Here is a 26,178-nt window from a genome sequence, read left to right as displayed (position 1 = left end):
ATATATATGTGTGTGTGTGTGTGTGTGTGTGTGTGTGTGTGTGTGTGTGTGTGTGCATGCGTGCGTGTGTTTGTGTGTGTGTGTATGGTATGTTATAAGACAAGTAATTCAGTTCTGATCTGCATAGAAAACATGCAATAATTTATTGATGAAATATTTGCTAAGTGGCCACCCTGCTAGCATTGTACCTTCCACACAGAATCTCATGGTGAGTCCAAAAATCAACACTATCACCTACATTCTGGTGAATTCACAAACAATAAACAAGAGAAAAATATTATATCATTAAAATATTATAAAACAATGAGATAAACAAGGGCAAAAAATGAAAACAGAATAGTTAGGAAATAATATTCTCAAGAAATGGTATTTAAATTGGAAGAGAAGAACTTGAGGTAGAAACAGTTTGGGAACTTCACAAAACTAAAAAATAATATTTAGCTGTTTTCTAAAAATTGGAGCACAGCAAAAATGGAAGGAGTTTGGCTATTAGACTTGCTGGCTAATTGTAGAGACAAAGTAAATCTGCTCTAATGAATGTGATCATCAAAATGACCTCTTCCTTATCTTAATAATACTTTTTATTTGGGCATGAAATTTCATAAATGAAGCACAATCGAGCTACTAACACCATTTTTCTGTCTGTTACTTGGCTTTTTTGAATTTTAGTCATTTATTGTTTTTAGATGCAAGTAGTAATAAAAAATGACTCTATTAAAGGAAGAAATGTAATTGAGAACACACAAAGAATTCAGTCATAGAGGAAAATTTTACAAACAGAACTTGGAAAACTACCAGAAGCTATAGAATTTGTTAGAGCAGGAAAACTCACTCACTGGTGTACCATGGTTATAAAAAACTCAATCACTTTTTCCATCTTTGCATTGTTTTCTCAAAATTGAGTATCCCAGGGAAAAAGTTTGATTATATATTCCTTTGCACTGTTGGAGTTATAACAGAAAGGACTTGTTAAAGAAACTGCCAAGGATCTTTATCACTGCTTGGTGAGAGCCAATATATATCTTAAATTACAGTCAAACTATCACTGCATGAAATAGGGAAGAAATAATTCCCTAAAAGAAGATGGATGCTGGGAAACCACAACCTAAAAATATCCATAAAATAACAGAAATGTTTGCCTGCTAGTTTCAACTGAGAGGATATATGCTTTTATTTTCAGTGTTCGTTTACAGACATTTATTTTACTTCATACATGCAGTGGAATTTAGCAGACCATATTCCACAGATAGTAACATAAAATAATTTAATGTACATTAAGAAGATCCTATCATTAATTGATGAAAGTTATCAGTTTTTGATAGTATTTATGAAAATACTTTCCCCTGTATTTTATCTATGACCAGTAATTGCTATAAATTATTATTATAAATTTTGAGGGTTGCTCAATAATTTGCTTTATTAACAAATTGCTTCAAGTTATTTTTATTTTGATGCATTTACCTTCCAACTGTCATTTTAGTCCATCTATTAAAATACATAAGACTACCTGTCTTTTTTAGCTTTATCATCAGTTAAATTTTGAATTCTTTTTGCAAATCCTAAAATATTATGTTGCCATGTAAGAAATTAATAAAAATGAACAAAGAGAAAGAAGGAAACATGTTTCATTGCTTTAAAGACATATCTTGAATAGCCATTTGAAAGAGTATCAAATACAATGGTCCCTCTAGCTAGGATTAGCCTGACATATGAACAACTTGTATTATGACCAGAATTTTGGTTTTAACATACAAACAAAGTCTTGAGTTACAACCCAAATGAGTCTACTTGTGCTTCCAGATAGTCTCAGATACAGATTTAACCCTTAAAAATTTCTGGAAGGAACATTAAAACTTCCTTTCCTGTGTGGGGTTGAGAAATCTTGGCCAATGTCTAAGGACACTGAGATCTACTGTGCACAAGAGCCACTTTGGAGGCTGTGTGGAGGAGCCTGAGGCTTCAGTTGACCAAGTAGAGTTACAACCAGCCCTCAAGAATGAATTGAATTCATAAGTGAAGGGTCCACTGTATAAACAAATCATTTGATTATTTGTCAAAGAATACACTCATTAAAACTATGATTTCCGCTTTTATGGCATGCTAGATAAACATTCATTGTTTTGAACCCCGAGATTCTGATAAGGGATTATAAAGTATTTCTTGACAGAGGGGGATTTAATGAAATGTGATCATTTCATTACAGAACATAGTAACTTGTAACATAGTAACTTGTAGAAGTGTGATTGCAGAGCAATAGTATATAAACAGCAGAGATAGAGGCAGTATTACATAGTGGTTTTAAGCACTGGTTTTGTAATTTGGGTTTGGAACTTAATTTCTCCCATGTATTTGTTATGTGACTTTAAATTATTTATCTCCTCCAAGTTTTACTTTTTATTATGTAAAATAAACATTAAAATACAGAATTGTTATTTGGTATTGAAGATTATATATATATATATGTGTGTGCGTGTGTGTGTGTGTGTGTGTGTATAAAATCTTCAATATTCAATATATATTCAATATTGGCGGGGTCCCAGGGATCAAACTTGGGACCTTAAACTTGTGAGACAGGTAGCGGAACCACTGAGCTAAATCCCTCACCCATTAATTGATATATTTTAAGTATCTGATATTTGGCGATGGTGGTGATGATGATGAAAATGACATTGGTATAAAGGGCTATGATGGAACTAAAAGAAAAACTGCTAAAAGATTATGGCTACCCAAAAGACAATATGCATACTATAGCAAAGAGAAGCAGCAGAAATTCAGGGAAAATCACAGACCACAGTAGCAATCTTTCTCAAAAAGTTCTCAGGCTTGCCTATTAGTAACTATCTTTTAATGATCTTGAGAAAGTTCATTTTTATTTCATCAAATTAAACTATTCCTTCAGTCAAAACTATTAAGACTAGTGGTAGAATTGCTGGCCCTAGGAAGCTATCGGGACAGCCCTGGACTCTTAGTCACCAAAGGAGTCTGAGGAGAATACACAAGTGGTGATTTTTCCCCCTGGTGAATTGAACAGCGTGAAATCTCAGATAGTCTTTCCTCCCATATCCAACTTCTTTAAAAATAAAATAAAGTAAAATTGTACACTGCCTTTTTTAATGAGAAAGCAGAATGCTGTCCACATCATAGAGTAATCCTTTTCAGGCAGGAATACTGGGTATAATTTTCTACATAAATGGAAAAAAGTAATCTTATCTCCACTATACTCCTCTTCTGTGTTATGCTGGTTTCGCCAGGCTAAAGCTGTTGACAGAAAATTCACCACTTGGATGAGAAGCAGAGATGAAAAGAGGTATTGCAAAGGGGATGAAAAAGCTTTATATAATGAGACAAATCCCAGCACCTCTGGGAACTCATTCGGTATGGAAACCATTTCATGTTTCTTTCATTATGGGAATGATACACTGTCTATTAAAAGTGGAGAAGTGAGATTGTCTAGACAGTTATTTTAATAGGGTGACTTGCTTTGAATCGTCATTTGGTTTTGCAGACAACAGCACGCCAACCTATTTTTCTATATCACCATGCTTCAAACAAGTCCAATCTATCATAGTATAGTGGAGTTAGCACCTCTTATTATATAAACGTGTCAGGGCATTTCAACATAAACAACACATTCTGCCCAGCTGCAAAACACTTATTCGAGGAGTCCGTTTAGTTTCATAAACTTTTTCTAAGTCTGTGACACTTTAAACAAACTATGACAGGCATTTATATTGTATGCCAAACATGAGGTGTAACTCACTATATAAAATATATCTAGCGACTATCAACAAAAGGATATGAGATAAAATAAATCTCTAGTGCAAAAATTCAGACATATTAATAATCCCTAGAAAAATATTCACTTTTCTTTGCGTGTCATCAAAGCCAGATAAAATTTATCTCAGTCTTAGAAATTTCTTTTGATTTTAGTTTTACATGACTGTCTCCTTTTTGTAGTGGTGGTGTTTTGATATGATTTCCTGTGCTGATTCATTTGATATGATGTATTTAAACATGAATAAATACATACACATTTTTATGACTGAAAATATACACCTGAAAAATGTATATTTTCCAGAAGTTATAAGCAGCCTTCTCCCAATAAAAATGTGTGTGTGTCTGTGTGTGTGTGTGTGTGTGTGTGTGTGTATAGACAGTAGTAAATAAAAATAACAAGGCAAGGCACACTGTTCCAGGTTTACGTATCTATTTTCTATAATTACTCTTTCCTAAACTGAAATGCCTACCTGAAACACATCTTAAAGCAACTCTGCATCACAACACTGTGGTTTACTGCACTGCTCCCAATCTCTCCCAACCATAACATTTAGAAGTCTCTCCAAGTATTGACAAGAATGAGCTGCAGCCATTCATGGAGGAGTCAAGCTTAAAGGAAAAGAGACAAGTATACTTTCAAGGGACTGAGATTTGAAATATTGATATAGTCACATTAATTGAATTTTTGCCTTGAGAAGTGATTACAAAAATGTTGCTCCAATATTAATTTGTATCTGCTTTGGATAAGATTAACATTAATTTCTTTACCAGTCCCCATTACTCTTTTATTATTCATTAACGTCTCTCTTTGCATGTGTAAGAGACCTTGATGAAGCATGTTTATTCATAGACTAACCTTTTTAAATAATTCTAACAGCTCTCTAACAGTCACCTTCCTGGCATGCTGAATATCTTGTCTTTGTTTTATTATTCAATGCTTGCACTCTATCCTCCACTTGAGATTCTGAACATGAATCATACTCCTCTTCCTATTACTCTCTTCCTCCCACTAAACTGTCCTCCACAGCCCAATCCCACAGGAGAGTTTTTTCACAAAATACTGCAGCAGAACAGTCTCTATGGAACTGGGAACAGTAGGATTTCCACAGATCTGGGTGTAATTATTGATTTATTTTTTGGTAGTTCACTACATACTTGTTACCACATTTTGGTTCATTTACCTTTGCTTAGAATATTCAGAGTTGGCCTTTTACAAAAGCTCTCGAGGTGACATTTTATCTTTTTTTCACATATGTAAGCCATCAGGCTTAGTTTTCTGAGCAGACAAAACGGACAAAGCAGTAAAAATGAGAGAGAGAAAACCAGAAGAAAAAATGTGGAATATGTAAAGTAATTACAATTTTCTCCAACTTGTGATAGTGTTGTTGTTTTCTTTGAGCTTTATAAGGCTGTATAAATACTTTAAATTGGGCAATATTTTTCATTTCAATTATATGCTTGTTAGACACCTGCCTTATAAAAAAAACCTAAGGCTACATCTCACATAAAATTACAGGTTATGTGGTTTCTTTGAATCAAGTCATTTTTTAAAAGTGTGGAATATATCTATTTAAGTATTTCTGCCATTTTAATGACATTAAGTGACATTTATCTGTAAACTTTCTCCCCGAAATAAATTTTTTATCATCAGTAAAAGGAGTAATTATTTTAATGTATTTTAATAAGTATAAAGGAGGAAAATACATGTTTTCTTCTTATCACTCAAATATTTCTCATAGCTGCGTCTACTTTGTCATAATACAGAAATGAAAAAAAAATCAATTCAATAGAATTGGTAAACACCCTGATGGCATTTGACAGCTTACAGAAATTATGTATTTTTTTTATTATTTTCCTCCACCTATGCACTGAATATAAAGCTAATTTGAAAACATTTTGCTTAACTTCAAATATATTTGGATTATACTGGGTAACATCATTTATTATTCTTTTTTTTTTTTGGCTATTTTATTTTAATGTTGAAAACTGAAGCTTCTAGCGACAAATCCTGTAGCTAGGGTCATGCATGTCAAATAGAGTTTTGTTTCACCAAGCCTGTTACAGAACAAGGGAAGTCTGCAACGAAGACTACCTGAAGCAACACTGAACAAAAGGTCCTAGGTCTTAGGTTTGCTATGGTGTCCTAAGTTGAATCATCTGAACACTTTACAATTTGGTGTGCAAAGTTTAATTCAAATTAGTTACATTCACTTCATTGAATTAATCTCAATTATAACATAGAACATTAAAGGATAAAACCTAAAGAACATATGCTGAAACATACATATAAAGAGCATGAAATTCAGTCAAATGAATCTCAGTAATCTACAAACACATTGGATCAGATTGTGTAAATAAGACAGAATAGGCGAGAACCAATATAGAGAACATTACCCCTTATTAGAAAGTGAGTTTGGTGTTTTGGGTAGAAACAAGGTAAGGGAAACTGACTATTAAGCAGTCTCACTTGTAGAAGAAAGGAGAAAAACCCCAATGAAGTGAAGATACTTTAGACAGAGAGCTGTGCTCTCTCTAAAATTCCACATGACTAATAAATTGAATCAAAAAATGATTGGCCAAAAATCAATTTTACACACACACACACACACACACACACCCATCACACTGACAATGAGATTAACAACTATGAGAATATATCTTAGTGAAATTTGTGATAAGTGACTTCCTCACAATGAATTACTAGAAGTAGAGATAGAAATCAGAAATCAGTCCAAAGCCTTTTATACACATTGAACACTTTTTATATTACCAACAAACTTTCTCCAGAAATTTCAGTCCAACATACATTTCTTTCAATATTTTACAAATGTATCACTTCAGCATATTGTAATTATTCATTTATAATCGATTTTAAAATCTGGTAGTACAAGAAGTACTGTTTTACTTACCTTTCTTTTTGCTGGATGTTGAACTATACTTCTACATTAATTTTTTTTTTTTTTTTTTGAACTGGGGATTGAACTCAGGTCCTTGAGATTGCGAGGCAGGTGGCGGAACCATTGAGCTACATCCCGGGCCCTACATTAATTTTTCTAGGTAAGTTTTAGAATTAATTTTTCACTTATATGTCAATAATTCATTTGAATATTGGAAATGTTATTAAAATAAAAGTAATTGTACAGGTATATTTTAGATACAATCATTCTTTAAACTATTACGATTACTCATCAGACTAAATGATTTTATTCCATTTATGTATTTTCATAACAATTATTGGAATTAAAGTTAAACACTTTTACATTTTGAAATACTTCTTTGACTTTTAAATATAGTTGTATAGTTTAGAAAAAATTTTTACATATATGCACTACTTACTTTTTTTGTTTTGTTTTGTTTTGTTTTGGTACTGGGGATTGAACTCCAGTCATTGCGCTTGCAAGGCAGGCCACTGAACCGCTGAGCTAAATCCCCAGCCCTGCACTACTTACTTTTAACAAATGTTTTCTTTGGCATATTATAATTTTGTTCTTGTAAATTAGATACTTTTAAACTATAATTTATAACTGATATTCTTTATAAATATAGAAAAAATAATAAGTATTGTATATTGTCTTTTAAATAGTTACTTCACTGCTGTGTTCAAAGGCTTTTCAATGGATGGGATTAATATTAAGAAACATCCATGAATTGAAAAATGACAGTTTTGTGTATTTTTTCCTAAAACCTGCCTTCAGTTATTTTCTACCCTGCCCCTCTTTCTCATCTTTCTTCTAAACTTGCCTGACCTTTGCTAAAATAATAGTCCCAACTCATTTCTAGCTTTTTAAAAAATATACATTGACTTTTAAATTTTTGAAAATAATAATTTGTGCTGTTATACAAGATTATATATGTGTGGCTCAAAAGTTGACTTTTGCTCAAATAACTCTCAATATATAGAGTTTAAGATGCCATTTTAGTACAGAGCTTCTTGGACTCTTCTATTACACATTTACAAATGAGCACTCCTTGAGAAAAATATGAGACATTTCTCACAGTAATTTGAAAACAGAATTTTTAACTGGGTATGGTATTGTACACCTTTAATCCCAGCAGTTTTCATACAAATATAGAATTTATAAAAAATAATGCTATTGTTGCTCAATTTCTTTGGGTAGTTTTCAAATTTTGTGTGCATATTAATATACTTACATATTATTTCTTTTTCCATGTTTCAATCTTATAAGAACATCAGTTTATGCTTTTTCTTATTCTTGATTTTACATTTCTGTTTTCTATATTCTTTTCTATATGTTTGTGTTCTAAATAATTCACTTTTTTAATTCCCATGACTGACTATATCTTTTCACACTGATCCTGTGCTTTATTAAAATAACATCGTATTTAATTATGCTAATTTTATTTTCAATACCCTTTAAAAATTTATATCCACTAATTTATTAAATTGCATTGAAAACTCAATTTGTCCTAATTTCTTCTTTTGATTGAGACAAACATCTTCTTGAACTCTTTTGAAAATATTGAGTACTTTTACAAGTCCAATATTACTATTGTTTTCATCATTGCTATCTTCGTTTTCAGTAATAATCATATATATATTTTTTTTCTTTCTTGTTCTCTGGTTACTCTTTGGAATCATCTCATTTTAAGTAATCGTTCACATATTTGTAGTGTTGCTCAGTATAAACAATTAAATTTCATATAGATATATTTATATGGGGATGATGACAGTGAAAAATGACTTTACCCTGTCTCGGTCATTGGTCTTTTGTTGGGGAGTTTAAAATTCTTTTCAAATGTACAGTTTGTACAGTTGATTGATATTCATAGCTTCTAACACAATTCTTGGGTTTTTTTGTATAATTATTTTTATGCCATGTTTATAGCACATGTTTGAGAAAAATCTATGTCCCTAGTCCCTATTATATATCTTTCATTTTTTTCTTTTTTTTTATATTTTGGGTTTCCTATATAAGGAAAACCACATAATACCTACTCTTGTGTATCTGATTTATTTCTTTAATATTAAGGTGTGTCTGTTTCCTTAGAAATGACTCGTTTATCTTTCTTTATGGCAGAGTAGTGTGAAAGCACATTGTGTGTGAGTACATTTTCTTTATTCATCTGATAGTCACATAGGACATTTCCAAGAGTTCGCTATAACAAATTCTGTTGCTATAGACATAGTTATGCATTATTTCTATAATATGATGCCTTCAGCTATTTCAGGAAGATGCCTAGATGGAGAAGAGCTAGGTCAAATAGAATTTCTAGTTCTTTGCTTTTTGAAGTGTCTCCATATTGTATTTGAAAGTGGTTGTACTAGTTTACACTCTTATAAACAGTAGAACAGTGTTCCTTTTCCCCAGCAGCCTTGCCAACATTTGTTGGTATTTGAGTTCTTGAGGATGGCCACTCTTTCTGGGGTAAGACGGAATATCAGTGTTGTTTTGAGTTGCATTTTCCTAATGGCCAGTGATAATGAACATTTCTTCACATATTTTTTTGGACATTTTTCTTATTCTTTGAAGGGTCCATACATTTTCCTTACCCATATTTTACTGGGTCTTTTATTTTGAGGGCTCTAATTTTATTGAGTTCTTTATATATTTTAGACATTAGTTCTCTGTCAGAGGAAGAGCTGGCACACATTTCTCCCATTCTGTAGATTGTCTTTTTCGCTTTGTTGGAGGCTACTTTAGTTATGCAAAAGCATTAAATTTGATATGATCCCATTTGTTGATTCTCTATATGATATTTTTGTTCAATTGGGTTTGTTCAGAAACTCCTTGCCTATGTCTTTGACTTCAAGAGTTTTATCTATTTCGTCTTCCATCAAGTTAAGTGTTTCTGTTGTTTCAACATTTAGCTATTTGATCCATTTTCATTTTATTTTAGTATGTGGTGAAAGACATACGCATAGAACCAATCTTCTACATGTAATTAGCCAGTTTCCTCAATATTTATTAAATTTATTTCCTCCTTTATTAAATAGGCTACCTTATTTTGGGGGCTCCTTTGTCAATGATCAAATAGGTGAAGGTGCACGGGGTTGTTTCTCCAACTCCTGTTCTGTTCCACCAATCCTCAGGTCTATTTTTATGATAGTGCCATTCTGTTTTATCACAGTAGCTTTGTAATATAACTCCAAATCCAGGATTGTGAAGCCTCCCACTTTGCTCATTTTACCCAGAATAAATCTGCAGTATTTCCAGAATGCCTTTGGAATTTTAATTGTGACTGTGGTAAATTTGTGTATCAGTTTTGCAAGCATGGCCATTTTTTGTTTCTTGGGGGGGTACCGGGGATTGAACACGGGTCCTTGCTCTTGCAAGGCAGGCCACAGAACCACTGAGCTAAATCCCCTGACCTTGGCCATTTTTGACTATATTGGTTCGCCTATCCAGGAACAGAGGATAGTTCTCCATTTTCTGATGTTTTCATTTTTTTTTTTTCCTCAGAGAGCTGTAGCTTTGGTTTTTTTGTAGAAGATTTTCACTTTCCTCATTAGGGTGATTCCTAAATATTTAATTTTTCTTAATGTTATTATGAATGACATTTTTCCTAATTTCTGTCTCAATGGCTTTCTTATTACTGTACAAAAATGCTATTGATGATTGTGTGTTGATTTTGCATGCAGCTATATTACTGAATTTGACTGTTGATTCTAAGAATGTTTTGTCAGATTTGTTTTGGGTCATCTATGTAGATGATCACATCATCTGCAAATAATGACTTCTTCCTTTCTTATACAAGTTCCTTTTATTTCTTTTTCTTGCCTAATTGCTCTTGCTAATATTTTGAGTACAGCCAGGAGTGGTGACACATGCCTTCAATCTTAGCACTAGGGAGGCTGAGGCAGGAGGATCACTGAGTTCAAGAACAGCCTAAGCTACACAGTGAGTTCCAGGTCAGTCTTACTGCATAAGTGAGATCCTGTCTCAAAAAACCAAAAATAAATAAATAAATAAATGTTTTGAATACAATGTTAGACAGAGTGGTAGTTGTGGAGGTTCCTTGTCTTGTTCCTGATTTTAGAAGGAAAGCTTTCGGTTCCCCATTTAATGTGATGTTGGTAGTAGGTTTGACATAAATGGTTTTTACTGGATTGAGATAATGTCCTTCTACACCCATTTTCTTCAATGTTTTTATTGTGAAAGGGTGTTGGATCTTGTCAAAGGCATTTTCTATGTGTACTGAGATGATCATGTGATTTTTGTCCTTGCCTCTGTTTATATGATGTTTTACATTTATTTATGCCGGTTGACTCATCCTTGTATCCCATGGATGACTGTACTTGGTCATGATGCCTGATCTTTTTGATGATTTATTGCTTCCTTCCTGCCAATATTTTGTTGGGGATTTTTACATCTACATTCATTAAAGATAGTGGTTGGTACTTCTCTTTTTTGGTAGGATCTTTATTTGGTCTTGGAGTCAGGGTAATGGTAGCTTCCAGGAGTGAGTTTTGGAGTACTTCTTCCCTTTTAATTTCATTAAAAAGTTTGTGGAATATTGGTGTCAGAAGATTTGTGAAATTTCTGTAGAATCTGGTGGTGATTCCATCTGGACCCAGGTTTTTCTCACTTGGTAGATTTTCACAATTACTGCCTCAATTTCATTGTCTGTTAATGGGTTATTCAATGGTTTTAAATCATCTTGGTTCATTTTTGGCAATTCATATGTACCTGGAAGTCAATCAATTTCTTTTGAATTCTGCAATTGATCAGTACACAAGTTTGCAAAGTAGCTGCTAATAATCTTTTTTTTTTTAATTTTGGCAGTGTACATTGTGATTTCATCTTTTTATTTCTAATTTTATTTCTAATTTCTAATTTGCAATGGTAATGTAAGGGAGCATCCAGAACACAGAGAAATAATCCAGCTCCAGGGTGACCAGCACAAGAATACATGCCTGTTCCTGGTAGAGAATGGACTGGATATGGAAGTTCAGCTCAAAGTTCATGCATGTTTAGTTCTCTTGGCTCATTGGAGCTTAGGTAAAGATTTCCTTACAATGAGCAGAATTGCCCCTACTGTTTAAAATCCTCACAGCTTGTATAATGTAACAGTTTGGGGTCTGCTTTCACTTGGACTAGTGTAACGCTTGCATGCAGTAAATTGAAAAGAGCCATGCTATCTAGCCTGGAAGTCCCTCATTTGAACAGAGGTCTTGAAGTAAGCTCCTGGAAGTGTGCAGCCTGAGGCGAGCAATAACGTGACATTTAGTCAGATCCGGAGATGGAGATGCAGGCAGCTGTCTGGCTGCTCCCTTTCCTGCAGTCCCCTACCCTAGGAGGTCACCAGCGCTTGGGGTGAGGAGGCAGTGTGGCTACACCAAGGGCAGTCAGATAGAGTTATAAGACCAATGTAGCAGCCCACAGAGCTTGCAATTTACAGAAGCTGCCCAATCCCGTGGGAAGTAACAAATTGGTTTTGGTTTTATTTCTCCCTTCCAGTCTGATGTTATGCAATGTATTTAAGTCTTTATTTAAATAAAAGTTGTTTTCAGGGGGAAAAAAGAAGCCAGCCCATGGTGGGGCACACCTCTAATCAGAGCATCTGGGAGGGTGAGGCAGGAGAATTGTAGTTAAAGTTGAGGCCAGGCTTAGATAAATAGTGAATTCACTGCCAGCCTAGGTGACACGGCGAGACTCTGTCTCAATTATATTTTTAAAATGTGTGAAATAGGCCGGGCATTTAAGTCAGCGGTTTGGTGGCCTGCCTTGCAAGCGCAAGGACCCGAGTTCAATCCCTGGGACCAAAAAAACAAAAAACAAAAAAATCACCCCCAAAAGGTGTGAAATAGGAAGAAAGGGCTAAAGGTATAGGGAAAAGGGGAAGGGTAGGGGAAAGGTAATAAGGGAAAAGAAAAAAATATGAAAAAATGGAAATAAAGTGCTTGTAAATGGAGAGGGGAGGAGCGGGTGCAGGGAAGGCAGGGACAAGGGGAAAAAATGAGAATAAGACCTGTCATGTAAAGGTACAAGATCCCAATGATGAATGTAACTGTACTGTATACCTAGATTGTACCAATAAATCGAGTGAAAGAAAAAAAAGTGTGTTCTCTCATTTTCGGGGGTTAGATTTGCTAAGGGTTTGTTTCCTTTGTTCTTTCAAAGAGCCATCAACTCAGCAGTGTTTTATAGAAGAGAATTTCTGAACCGGATTATTATTTTTTAAATCCTCTCCACCCAGCACTTAGTCTTGAATATGTTTTGGTCATTTATTGAGCACAAAATTAGCTGCTACTTATTATTTGGAGCACATTCATTCAATATTTGCCACGTAAGACCCGGTTTTTCTCCTCAAGACGGATGATACATGTCGGTTAAGAGGCAGCTCCTGTTCACCGTGCCATCAGAACTGTGATTGTGAACAAGTGGAGTAGTTTGAAGCTATGTATAGAGAGTACCTACCAGCCAGGGGTTACTGAGAGTAGTTGAGATAAGGGAGGAAGAAGGCTAAAATTTTAAAAGATAACATGTGACACAGAAGAAATACCAGGTCTATTAGAAAAAAAAAAACATGCACAGGTCTGAAATTAATGGTGAATGTGAGTGTTACCTGAGTGAAAAGTATTGTTAAGAATTTCGGAAAGCTGAATGTGAAATGTTTTTGCCCGTGAAGTAAGATGGGCAAGATTAGCAATTATCTGACCACAAAAGACCTTTTAAGCAATATTAAGGAATGGTATTATCAGCAGAGCAATAGTGAGACATGGGAAATGTAATCAGGGAACTGATGGAAGAAATTGCAGTTTATGAAGATCTTCTGACTTCAGAATAAAGAACTTTTTGAAGAGAAATAAGATGAGAGCATGGGAGATCAGTGTAAAAGATTAAAGTAGGAAAGAAATAATGCTCCTTGTGAGGGAGAAAGAAAGCAGAATGAAGGGATACAGGTAGATTCCTCAGATAATTAGAAGCTGGAGTTGATAATTGACAGGATGACCTGAAGATCGAGGAAAGAGAAGTCAATGATCATGGCATCTGACTAAACCAACTAACTGGGTTGTTGTAAAGTTACTTCTTCAAGCAATATTTAAAATAGAAATTTAGTTTAGATAATATCTGTGTTAGAGGGATGAGAGTAGGGGACAGATTGTATGAAAGGAAAATGATAAATCATTAATGAAAACTAGAATATATTGATGAATTACAACTATAATGCTATTTCACTAATGCAACTTAGCCATGGAGACATCAAATCTCATTGCAAATATTTTGTTTTTCAATATTCTCTTTTTATCTCTCTTCCGTTAAACACAGATTTATGAAAGAAATACATACATTACATTCTTTACTCATCAATAAAGCTTTTGATTCCTCTAATCTTTTAAAGATATTTTAACATCCAAGCACCACTTAATAGCATCACTCAAAATAATACTCCTAGATATTAATTTTGCTTCATAGAATTCCAGAAATTGTACAATATGGATCTGGAGATTAAGCATCAGAAGCATAGTCTGACTAATGTTTCTATCATTTTGCTTTTTCTGGGTTCTGGGTTTCAATAAAACTGACATATTCTGTTTCTTGCTTTCTCACATGATTTGTGACCGCCTATTAATCTCCAATGCCTCAGCCTCTTTTTTCCCCTTCCATGTTAGGTTTATAATAAACTTTGGAAGAGGAGTCTTGATTTTTTAAGTCTTTAATGTTTTTTATTTTTCAAGTTCCTTTTCCTTATTATCTGATTTGTGACCTCTACATAGCTACCACTCAATTTAATTTTTGTTTTGACATTACTCTACTACAATAAGCAAATATCCACATCACTTTAGGTAACGATAGCTATTTAAATATATGAATCCAACATTTCAGTCTTATGCTACTTTAGTCTACTTTTTCTCATTCTTGTGAAGTTTGTAATAAATTTTTCTGATTAGTACTCTTAACAAAATGATAAATAGGGATTTGGTTCATTCTGTTTTGTGTATTTACAATCGTCAATTTGCTAGACCCAAGGTTATTATTTGTATTTACCTCCAATTGGTAAAGTGAGGGAAGAGCATGGAGAATTTAGGATAGGAGGATTTTATGTGCCTGACAGGAAGACAGTCTTCATCAAGTCATTGCATATTTCACTAGCCAGAAGTCAATCACATGGCCATGAGACAGAAAATTAGGGCAGGGTGAACTGGTGGAGCAAGTGGGCTAACTTGTCAGTCTTGGACTCCGAGTACACATGTGCCAAACACAATGCAGAATAACCCTGTAGTGCTGCACTGGGACCAATCACGCAGTGCTATTTTCAATTCTTCATTTGCATCTGCTTTGAAACCATCTGTCCTTGATAGGCCAGTTTGGATTTAACTTCAGGCCAAGTGAACTTTTGCTAGGATGACCATCCCAAATGCCTGGTTTGCATGGGGAGAAAAAGAAAGCTAGGAAGAGGAGATATAAAAGGCCTCCACCATGAGCCTTGTGACTACTGTGAGTCTGCACAGGGTCCTGCTTTCTGTCAGCAGAGCGCATTTCTCTTTGGCCACTGGTTCTCACTGGATGGATCTCACTCTGTAGAGTGTATTTCCTTTCCACCTTCAATAAATGTATACCCTAGCTACTTTTTATTCATATCTTGTCTAATTTTTTGCTTAGGATAAGAGCCTGGAAAAGACCTATGCAGAACACCAAGGCCAGGAATGGCCACATTGATCAACCAAGGCAGCTCCAAAATGTGGAATAGTGTGTGCCCAGAGAGACAAGGAAATGGGTATGATGAGCTATTAGCTAGTCTGTATTATACTAAGCATCATTATAACTTAGCTCAGCTTTCATAACTCCTCTATGCAGGAACATAATTAGAAGCTTTCAGTAATCAAAATGGATGACTGCCTGTCCTTTGTGGATTCTTGATCCACACCCATTTCTAATTAGACACTTCTTTCAGCTCAGTCGGCATTGGATCTTCAGATTCTGGCACCTCTGAGCCCAAACAACAAGCCAGACACATCCATTTTTCCTCAAGATATAATCTTCAGCCTCTTTCCATGAGCTATTTCTCTAAAATTTGAGTAAGGGAGAAAAAGTAGAATTAAAGAAACTCAAAGTAAACTATGAGTTTTGGAAAAAACTCATATCTTCTTGTGTCTGCTTCTAAGGCTGTGAGAAAAAACATTCAGCTTGTTGACAACAGATCTTCCTCCCTGATTGTCTCTGCTGGAACATTACTGCTTTCAGTGACAATGGTCCTTAGAAATGTAGCATGCTTTTTTGGTTATCAACATGCAGAAAATTAAAGCTAGACTCATGTCCCTCTCTATATATACTAAATCAAAATTAAAATAGACAAAAGATCTAAATATTAAAACAGAAACATTTAATCAGCTGGAAGATAAAGTAATCTCTTGAAAGCATAAGTATAGGCAAAAACTTTCTGAATTGCACAAAAAATGACATCAAGAATCAACAAACAAGATTCTATCAAATTAAAAAAACTTCATAGAAAAGAAAACAACAGAGTGAAAAGATAGCATATACAATGGTAAAAATTGTTGTCAGCTATTTCTTGGACAGAGGCCTAATATCTAAAACATAAAGAATGTGATAAAATGAGATTCACCTGACATAAAAGACTCAACAAAAAAATGGGCAACTAAAATGAAGGGACACTTCACAAAAGAATTACAAATGGCCAACGAATGCATGGCAAAATGTTAAAATTGCTTGGCATTTGTAGAAATACCAAATTAAAACAAGGAGATTCCATCTTCCTCTGAAAAGAATGGCTTAACATCAAGAGATTAAATAATGACAAATGCTGGTGAGGCTGTAGGGAAAGGATTCTTCTACACTGTTGGTAGGAATGTAAGATAGTACAACCACCATGGAAATCATTATGGAGATTTATCTAAAAACTAAAACTAGAAATTCCATTTGACCCAATTCTTCCCCTTTTAAGAATCTTCCTTAACCAGTCAAAGATATCATATTTAGACGACACATGCACATCCAAGGTGATAGCACACAACTCATAAAAGCTAAATCCTGGAATTGGTCTATATGTCTACCAACAGATGAAGAAAATGTGGTATCTTAGACAATGGAATACTACTCTTCATAAAAAAGCATACATTCGAGTAGAAAATGGGTGCAGTTTGAGGCCATAATGTCAAAATAAACACAAGTTTAAACATAACATGGTTTCTTTTATATGAAAAAACCTAAAATATAAAGAACAAAATAAAAGATAGATTAGTGAGAAACAGAGAGACAGATCTTCTGCAAAAGGGACTATGCCTAAGTGATGAAGGGACCAGGGAGGAAAAAGAGGGGAAAGGGATGAAAAGGAATTAAGATGTGTTATATTCAGGAATCAACTCCCCAGAGTGAATGTAATTACTGTGTACTGCAACATGTACTAATAAAATGGAAGATTAAGAAAATAAAATATAGTTAGTTCTTGAGTTTCACCTTCCCTTAGGCAAGTAAATGCATCCAGTTTCAGGGTTTGAAAGTAAGTGTTATAACTTTTGTGCTATACACATTCCTCTTCAGCCACTTCCCAATTATCCACAGTGTACAGCAATAAGAGCTAACCAAGTTTACACCTACAATCTAAACACCATCCAAAGATTTCTAATCAGTTTAATTGATCCTTCCAGTCAAAATTTGAACGATCAGCCTGCTACTATGAAATTAGAAGCTTTTTACTCGAGAATCAGTTATCCTTATCTCTACACTGATAAAACATTTCACTGTTTTGTCTCCTTTGTGGATTTAAAGTATCTTGGAGCCTGGAATGGAAGTGAAAGGTGCTGTTTTAAAGGTCTTGGCTATAGGCGATTGGGTTATTCTTGTTGTTAAATGTTCACATCTGATTACTGCATAGTCTTTCCCTTTTGTTAATTGACAATTAATCATGAAGATAGGCTTAAAGATCAAATCAATATGCACTGGACAAACTGGGTGCACTGAGATTTGGCTGTGCCCTCCCTTTACTCTGAGGACAAAGCCTATAGTACTACTCACGTGGTGGGTACTTAATAAACTTTGATGTTGGTGATGCTGTGGCCATAACTGGAAGTATGCAAACAATGAACAGAAGGCAAATTTTCAGTGAGGATAACACCATTCTGCCTCCTAAAAAAAGAATATAATTTTTCTTTTCTTTGCAATTTGCTTTCACCCACAAAGTCAAGATGCCACAGAATTAGCATAGCCATCAACACTATTCAGCACTTACAGAACCATTTTAGATGTATTTGTAAGTTAAAATGAATTTCCAACATGCTGAGCGATGTGATCTGTCATATTTGTCTAGATGTCAGGTGCCTAAACTTTCTCTGTGAGCAGTGTTTACATAGTTTTGCTTGAGAAGCCATAAAGAACATATGTGGGAGAAGATTGTTATTTAAGTTAGTGAATTATAACTATTGTGAACTTCTTTATAATAAAAACACCTATACCAATTAGTTCATATTTTGTATCAAAGTGATTATTTCCCAACCTCATTTTCTCGAATCAAATCATTGTTTGTTAGAGAAACATGGCATGCTGTCAAATGTGTGGAATGTCTTTTTCTAATCCTGACTTATTAGTATAATTTTTCCCTTCAAGATAGACAGCAAAAATATCCACAGGAACTATAATTGGCTATGGAATTAGACAGTCGCCTCTGGCAATTGAGGTGAAATTGGTGGCTGTTGAATTGTAAAGATCCTATTTTTCATAGTTAGCTCTTGGTCTTTCCTCTTTCCCCACAGATGGGGAGGTTAATCAGCAATTCTATAGTATGAAACTCTATGGTAAACTGAACTTGTATTTGAGCTCACGTTCATGCTGATTAACCATGTGAGCTTGGAAAATGACTTCACCCTTCTGAACATTAGTTTCCTCATCTGCAAATTCAGGACAATGATGCATTCTTTGTTGAAGCGGCTAAAAGAAATTGAATATTGTGTTTAAAATATGCCTATTAGAAAATAGGCACTAAATAAGTGGCAATAATTATTACGATGAATTGCTACATTCCGAGAAATAACAATTTAGCTAATTTGAATTGCATGGAAAGAGACTCACCTTCCTTTCCAGGGCATGATCACATTTCTTCCGTGGTCAAAATACTAAACGTCAATTTTAGTCCCACAGTAAAATTTTATAGTGAGCTATCAACTCTAGGATATGGAGGTTGATAATGGAAGTGCTGACAAATTTTTGACGTCTTCAGAAATGTAATGGGCTTCTTAAGGAACTGGAGTTGCAAGGTAAGCTGTTTACTCTTTCCTGCTAAAGAGGCAATTATGCAGGCCTGTTGGAGAAGTTTATAATATGGTTAAAGAGTCAACATTAAATCAAATGCTGATTGAATTCTTAAGAGGCAGTTTACCTACACAGTTTTTTTGGGTTACTGAATTTATTTTCAAATGTCTTTGCATTGGACTATGGGGAAGAAATTACCACTGTTTTTATGACTCTATTAAAATGGGTTGATGGAGAAATGACTTTTAAAAAGAGTTCCTGATTCTAATGTTTACTACATGAAAAAATTAGCTCTCTTTGATTTTTGTACAATTTCAAGATAACTAAATTATTGGTCCACACAATCTACTGAATGTTTGTTCTTGTTAATTTGCATGAGATTTACAGTTTTGACTATTGTAAAGCAGTGTTGAATGTGTAGCTAATAAAGATTCCATTTTAAATCTGTGTAATAACTCAATTTATAATTTATTTCTAATATATTAGATTTTCATATTTACAAATACTAAAATGTATTAATTATATTGTAGAAAAGGATTCTGTATATTATCCTTAGAAGATAAAATTTTGGAGGGTAAACTATTCTATAAATAATTTGATTTTTATGTTTAACATTTAGAATGATTGATTTATTTTCACTCTGCTTGTATAGAGTAAAAATCTTCAGTCTTCTATTTTCTGATATGCATTAAATACTACTTGTAACTTCTTTATCGGTGAATTTACATTAAAATGTTTAAATATATAAAAGGAAATGTATTCTACTAAAAAACAGATCTGCCCAAACAGATCTATAGCAATTATATAACACAGAGACTATCACGTATCTTCACCAAGTCTCAATACAGTTGACCTTCAAGTTACGATCAGCTTGACTTACGAACAGCTTGGGTTAGTTAGATTAATGGAAAATCCATCTGCCTCTTGTCATCTATAGCAAGTACCCAGGTAAACATCCAGATCTCAGCAGTATTGACTTAGGTAGAACAAGACCTTGGGAACTCACTGAGTTCATAATTCAAGGGTCCACTGTGTAGCTAGTGTAAATTAGAGATAAAGATTAAATAAGACAATAGGGATAGGTTTTACATTAAGTGTTAAAATTTTTGGTTGTGATGAGATTGATGTGTTTTTAAAAACAAAACTCAAAAATGACAAAAAATATTGATTTAATAGGTAACATAAATTCATAGCTAAAACTGTAGAGCTGGATACTAATCCCTGCTTTTTCTTAACTAGCTTATGACTATGGGTAGGTTACTTAAACTGTGTGTGCTGCTTTATTTATCTGTAAAACAGGAAGTTACCATTACCACTTAAATTCATTTTCAAGGGTTGGAGGACTACACACTTATATACTTCTTCAAATTTTGCCTGGAAGAGAATATTAAATACATAGATTCATTTACACATGTAGGTAGGTAGGTATTTATAAGTCTAGGTCTCATGAAGTTTATTTTCAAAAATTTTAATCAGTGTTTCATATTATTAAGAGTGATTAAAAAAAAGTGATGCAGAATGGTAATCCAAGGTCACATTTTTCTGTATCAATTATGACCTAACAAGAAGTACTCAGTTTCTTTACACCAATTTCACTTCCTTTTAAAAATGAGCTCAGAATTGCTAGACATTAATGTAGTGCTCTTCAAAGGCTAGCATATGTTAGAATCATGTGCAAGACTTCCTAAAACAGATTGTCGGTCTCAGGAGGCCTGAGAATTTGCATTTTTCACATGTTCTTAAGTGATACTGAGAGTGTTCTAGTGTGGAGGCCACATTTTGTGAGAGTCTCTGCCCAGGATAATAATTTGGAGAGTAAAGAAGACATTTGAGTATAAAAGCTATTTTTGCTTCTCTACATAGGTAAGAAATTACATCTTGCACTAACATTTGACTGGCCAGTTGATACGTAGTGTATATTTAGCCCCATGACTTGGATTCTGCTTCTGATCAAATGAGCTCTTTGCAAATCGGTGTAGTGTAAAACATCTTCAGCTATGTCTGTTAGAAAAATGCTCAGTTTTTGTAGCAAAAGATAACTAATGGAGAACAGCTCGATAAATTATTAAGTCTACTATCCTATAAAGTCTGGTTAACAGACTATTCAGATCATGCTTCCACATTGTAAGTAGAGGCCAATCAAGTCTCTGTACACACAGGGTGTCTGATTTGAGGACTAGCCTCTAAGTAGCATCTTAGGATGATTAATTTTGTGGTGGAAAACAAATAAACAGAAATTAATTTAGATTGGAAGGGAAGTTATACTAATATTTGTGAATAGTGGCAGGAATAAAAAGAAATAAATTTTATAAAGAAAACCTGGTCTGATTCCATAGCGATAACTGACAGTTCCAGCCTGGGTTCTCAGAGATGGTGTGCCTTAAAAGAGGAAGGGAAGCAGCTGGAGGAGTTATTTTTTGAGTGTGCTATATTAGATTAAGTTTCTGCCTCTGAACCATTGTGCCTTTTCTGTGAGGCTAGTTATTTTTCGTGCCCTGTGTCACCCTGGAAGCAAAAATCAGTACTGGTATTCATCCCTCAAATTCAAATCCACTTTTAGTGATTAGTTCAATGAGAATCGCACATCTCCAAAGTCCCTTTCAGCCAATCTCTGTCAGTTTCTCCTTTCCGCTCAGGATCCAACTTCTCTCCTCATCCTTTTCCTGCTCTCCCACCCAACACCACACATGAAAAATGCATGGGCAGATGAAAGAAAGGTGGGAGACAAATATAATATGCCTCCGGCTTATTCTGGGCTGTTTTTAATTTTTATCTTATCTGTACAACAGAAAAATAAGAATGCACTAATATTTTAAAATTAAAATTCAATGGAAATGGAGTGAAAACATTTATATATCACATACATATATAGCATGTTTTCTATATAAGTATACATATATAATTTTACTTATACAAATTTATGAAGTATAGTGTGCTAATTCAATAAATGGATAAAGTATGAATTGATCAATTCAAGGTAATTAATAGTACTACCCTCTTAAAATTTGAAAATGTTTTTTAAATTAATTTTATTGGCATATTTAATTTATTGGTACAATATAATGATATTCATCATTGGAAATTTGCACCTTTACATAATCCATCTTGGTTATTTTTCCCCATTTCCCTGCCCTCCTTTCAACCCCTCCACACCTCCCTATCTACAAAGACTTTGTTTCCATTTTTATTTTTTTCATATTAATTCTATGTCCTTCTTTCTTTTCTTTCCCCTACTATTTCCCCTTTCCTTTCCAACTTTTCTTCCTATTTCACATTATCTGTTGTACCTTTTAGTTCTTATTTACACTTTCAGTTTCTCACACTAGATAAACTATTTGGTATTTACATGTGTGTCCTATTTATTTCACTTAAGAGTGTTACCTCAATGTGCATCCATTTAGCTATAAATGTCTCTAGTTTCTCATTCTTTTATGCTGAGTAGTACTCCATTTTATACTACTCATCCATAAAGAGTTAGAAATGTTTCTTAACACATAATTCTGCCTATTTGTGTGTTTAATATACTATTTTAATACAGATTTTTGAGATAGCTTATTGGCTAATCATTTTAACAACTTATTTAGAAACTCTGTAAGCACAGAAGGGTAAAATAGAGGCTTGGAGATGGGAAAGGACAGAAATTTAGCACTGAGTGGGAGGTAGTTGATGCATGGCACCCTGTTACGTGGGCAGACTAGGGGAAGGACGTAAGGAAGTAAAAGAGTTATCAAGGCCAACAATCCCTTTCTTTTACCCAGGGCACTCATGGCTATTGCCAAAATGGAAGAGGCCTTGCCATTGTGGAATATTGTTTTATGTGCATAATTTCTATTCAACACAGGAAGTCAAAGGTTAAACTATGCAGCTGCATTACTTTTTTAGTTTATAAAAGCAGAGGTGTGTTGAGTAATGTATCACATATTTTGCACATGGTAGCTTTGTTGCTGAAAAAAAATAAAAAGTAAAATTGCACAAACAAATCTTTAAAAGCAAAAAGGCAAGATGAAATAGCAATATCACAAAGCACTACATAGGTAAGTCAAAGGAATACCAGACTGTGCATCCATATATATTTAGCATTTAATTAGAGAATTTGAATTTCCCTAAATTTAAGAAATCAGTTTATAATGAGCAGAACAGCTAGAATCTGGCTGTGTAACATAAAGTGATGTCGAAATGACAAAACTGTCTGCAAATGTCTCCTTCAGTTTTGTATAAGATATTTTTAGGGGTGACTCTCCATGACACAGTCATGACAGCTGATAGGTTGGTAACATTTAAGGAAGGAGTCCTTAGTGTTGATACCAAATCCATTTTAATTCTTTATAAAATGGAGAACTTAAAAAAAGCACAGTCCCACAAAATATATGCACTTTATTTTTATATCTGTATTGTCAAAGAAAAACTAATAGAAAGTGGAAAAGTCATCATAGTAAGAGAATTTTCAACTTTGACAATTTAACAGATTCTTTGCAATTATGTTATTATAGTTTTTAAAATCTTAATTGTAAACTGATAGCCTGAAAGTGCTTAAACTCACAGCATTAACTATTATGATTAGTTACTCATTCAGGTAGAATTTTTAAAAGACAGTGTTTCTTGAGTGGTGTTGGAGTAAAAGATTTGAATGAGAAAGACAGTAGTGTTTTACCTGAAGAGGATATGGGTATGACAAGTGTCACTGAAAATTATGAACATTGCACCTAAAATTTAGCCGTCTGTGGAGGCCAAGAGAGCACAAGTAAGGACATCTGCAAGAAAGGATCCTTGGCCTGGAAGCCTTTGTTCTTTGCAGAAGCCACCACCACATTCCTCTGTAGAACATTTCCTGCCATCTCTAATGTGCCTAAGAGGCTGAGACAATAGGAGAAAATAGATGTTTGACTCGTATCTGCTGATGTGAACTTGAAAGAATATTCACAATATTATTACTGTGGAAAGGTGACTTTTGTATTCCTAACAAGTGATTTTCAGTTCAACTTCTGATACACTCACTAGCTGGGGCCAAAATTGTAGAGCATAATGCAAACAGTTGTGATAGCCTATAGGATACTACTATTTGAATGCATCAGATTTCACTAAGACAGTGAGCATGAATCTGGAAATAATCCTCTGAAATAGGCAGTACATGCTTAGTCATTTACCTGTAGTTCATATCTATTCTGCTTTAGTTTATCCAGAGAAAACTTCTTTAAAGGGCTTATTGATACTCTTATCTACTCTGGTTAATTAAGCAACCTATTGACAAAATCTGGATCTTTATTTAATCTAGCCGAGAAGAAGTCAGAAGTATACTCTCCATTTCTCATGAAATTTAGCTAATGTATGAAATAGAAGCCTTGTGGTAATGAGGCAGTGAATTAATATTCTGGCATTTATCATACTGCTTTTTTACAAGGATTTTTCTCTTTAATCCTAATGCTCTGTGAGATGAGTATTATTTTGTAGCCCCATTTGGCAACTATAGAAGCAAACGCCAAAGCCATATACTATAGCTAGTAATTTCAGATCCCGACAATCTATTTCCAGAGCTTGCTCTTTACTTCTGCGGTATGTTACTGCCAGGGAGGTAATACATTCATGTTCATCAGATGGATTTTGAAGTGGAGTTAGGTAGTCAGTTTGGAAAAATCAAAAACTAAGATCTTGTCTTTCTCAAGACTGTTTTTTCAAGGATTGAACTCTCTTCGTTTCTTTTCTTTTTGCTGAGACAAAATACCTGACACCGACCATTAAAGAAGGAAAAGTTTGTAGAGGTTTCACTTCATAGTTGGCTGGCTCCAAGGCAGGGTGGCCTGGCAGAAGGGCATCACAGAACACAAGCAGAAGCAACAGCAGCAGCAGCAGCAAGCAGTGAAGGTAGACATCAGCAGTCCTTTCTGTCCTTATATTCTTAACCAGTCTACCCACCTTGAAGGTGGGTAGAACTCACACCCTAAATCTTATCATTGCACCATGAATGAAGCCCAGTATCACATCCTTGATCCCAGAATTACACAGCCTAGATTTAGCCACCTTCAAAACGCCCCACCTATGATACCACACAAGGCTTTGGGGGACATCTAGGTACAAGCCATTAACGAGTCTTTAACAAGCTTTACCTCTTGTTCCATATACATTTTAAGAACCCAGCAAGGACTGGCTGAATCCAATGCAACATGTATATATTAAACCTACTCTTTAAGGATTAAAATAATAACTGACAATACTCTATTTCATGCCATTCACTGAGTTACTGCCTAGAACATTCAGCATGCTTGAAATTAATTTGTCTGAGATAATTTATCATCTTGCTTAACTTTTTGGTGGGGGTAAAACTACTTATATTTCATCTAAAAGATGAGGAAACTGAGGTTTGAGGCAGCTAATAAACTTGTCCTTTGCCAGAGAGTTAGCTAGTGGTGGAGCTCAAATTTAGCACCAGTATGGACTCTAAAGCCTGAGTTCTTAAACATTTTACAACACTGGCTCTCTGCAGTCATAAATCATAAATTGTATTTTCTTTGATGTCTAATTTCTTTGAAGATGTTATCCCTTTGGGTCTGCATACTAACCAGTTACACTACATATTTTGTGACTGTAAATTAGGCAGAATGTATAGATTTTCATCAATCTTACCTTTTTAAAAATGTATTTTATAAGATTTGTTCAACATATTTTATCTTAGCAATGCTATTGTTGAAAAACATGGAGGATTTTCAAAAAGTTCCAATCTGGAAACTTTCCTGGATGGTTTTATTTCCTCAATGAGAATGGAGTAGAAGATGGATAGATACAAAAAAATCCCATGAGTTGCATTTTAAAATTTTATAGGTGAAAAATGTGTTTGCCTAGGATTCTGATATTCCCATCTTCATTATAATGATGATGATGATGATGAGGATGATGATGATATCAGGAGAAACTAATTCTTTAAAAGCCTCTCTTCATCTTTCTCCTCATCCTTTTTTATTTCCTACTTCTTCTCTATCCTACTGAACATGTTCTTTTTAAAAGTAGTAATGTAACCTGGCAAAAGGGTTGCATTCACTTCTTTAATCAGCTAAGTGAGAAAAGGTGATGGTCAGGGAAAAGAAAGCTAGGAACAATCTAGTATTTAGTCTTCTTCTCCTCTAGGCTTATGCTAAGGGTTGTGTTCTTAAATAACGTGGATTGTTCAATTTAGTTTGGTAAGGAAATAATCTGCGTGATTATTTGGAATTATAAATGGAGACAAAGACCTACTCTTGGA

The sequence above is a fragment of the Fukomys damarensis genome, unplaced genomic scaffold (genome assembly GCF_012274545.1).
Source record: "Fukomys damarensis isolate Sample0158 unplaced genomic scaffold, DMR_v1.0_HiC HiC_scaffold_38, whole genome shotgun sequence".
NCBI lineage: Eukaryota > Metazoa > Chordata > Mammalia > Rodentia > Bathyergidae > Fukomys > Fukomys damarensis.
The sequence above is the reverse complement of the archived record's forward strand: the minus strand, read 5'-3'. Positions refer to the sequence as shown.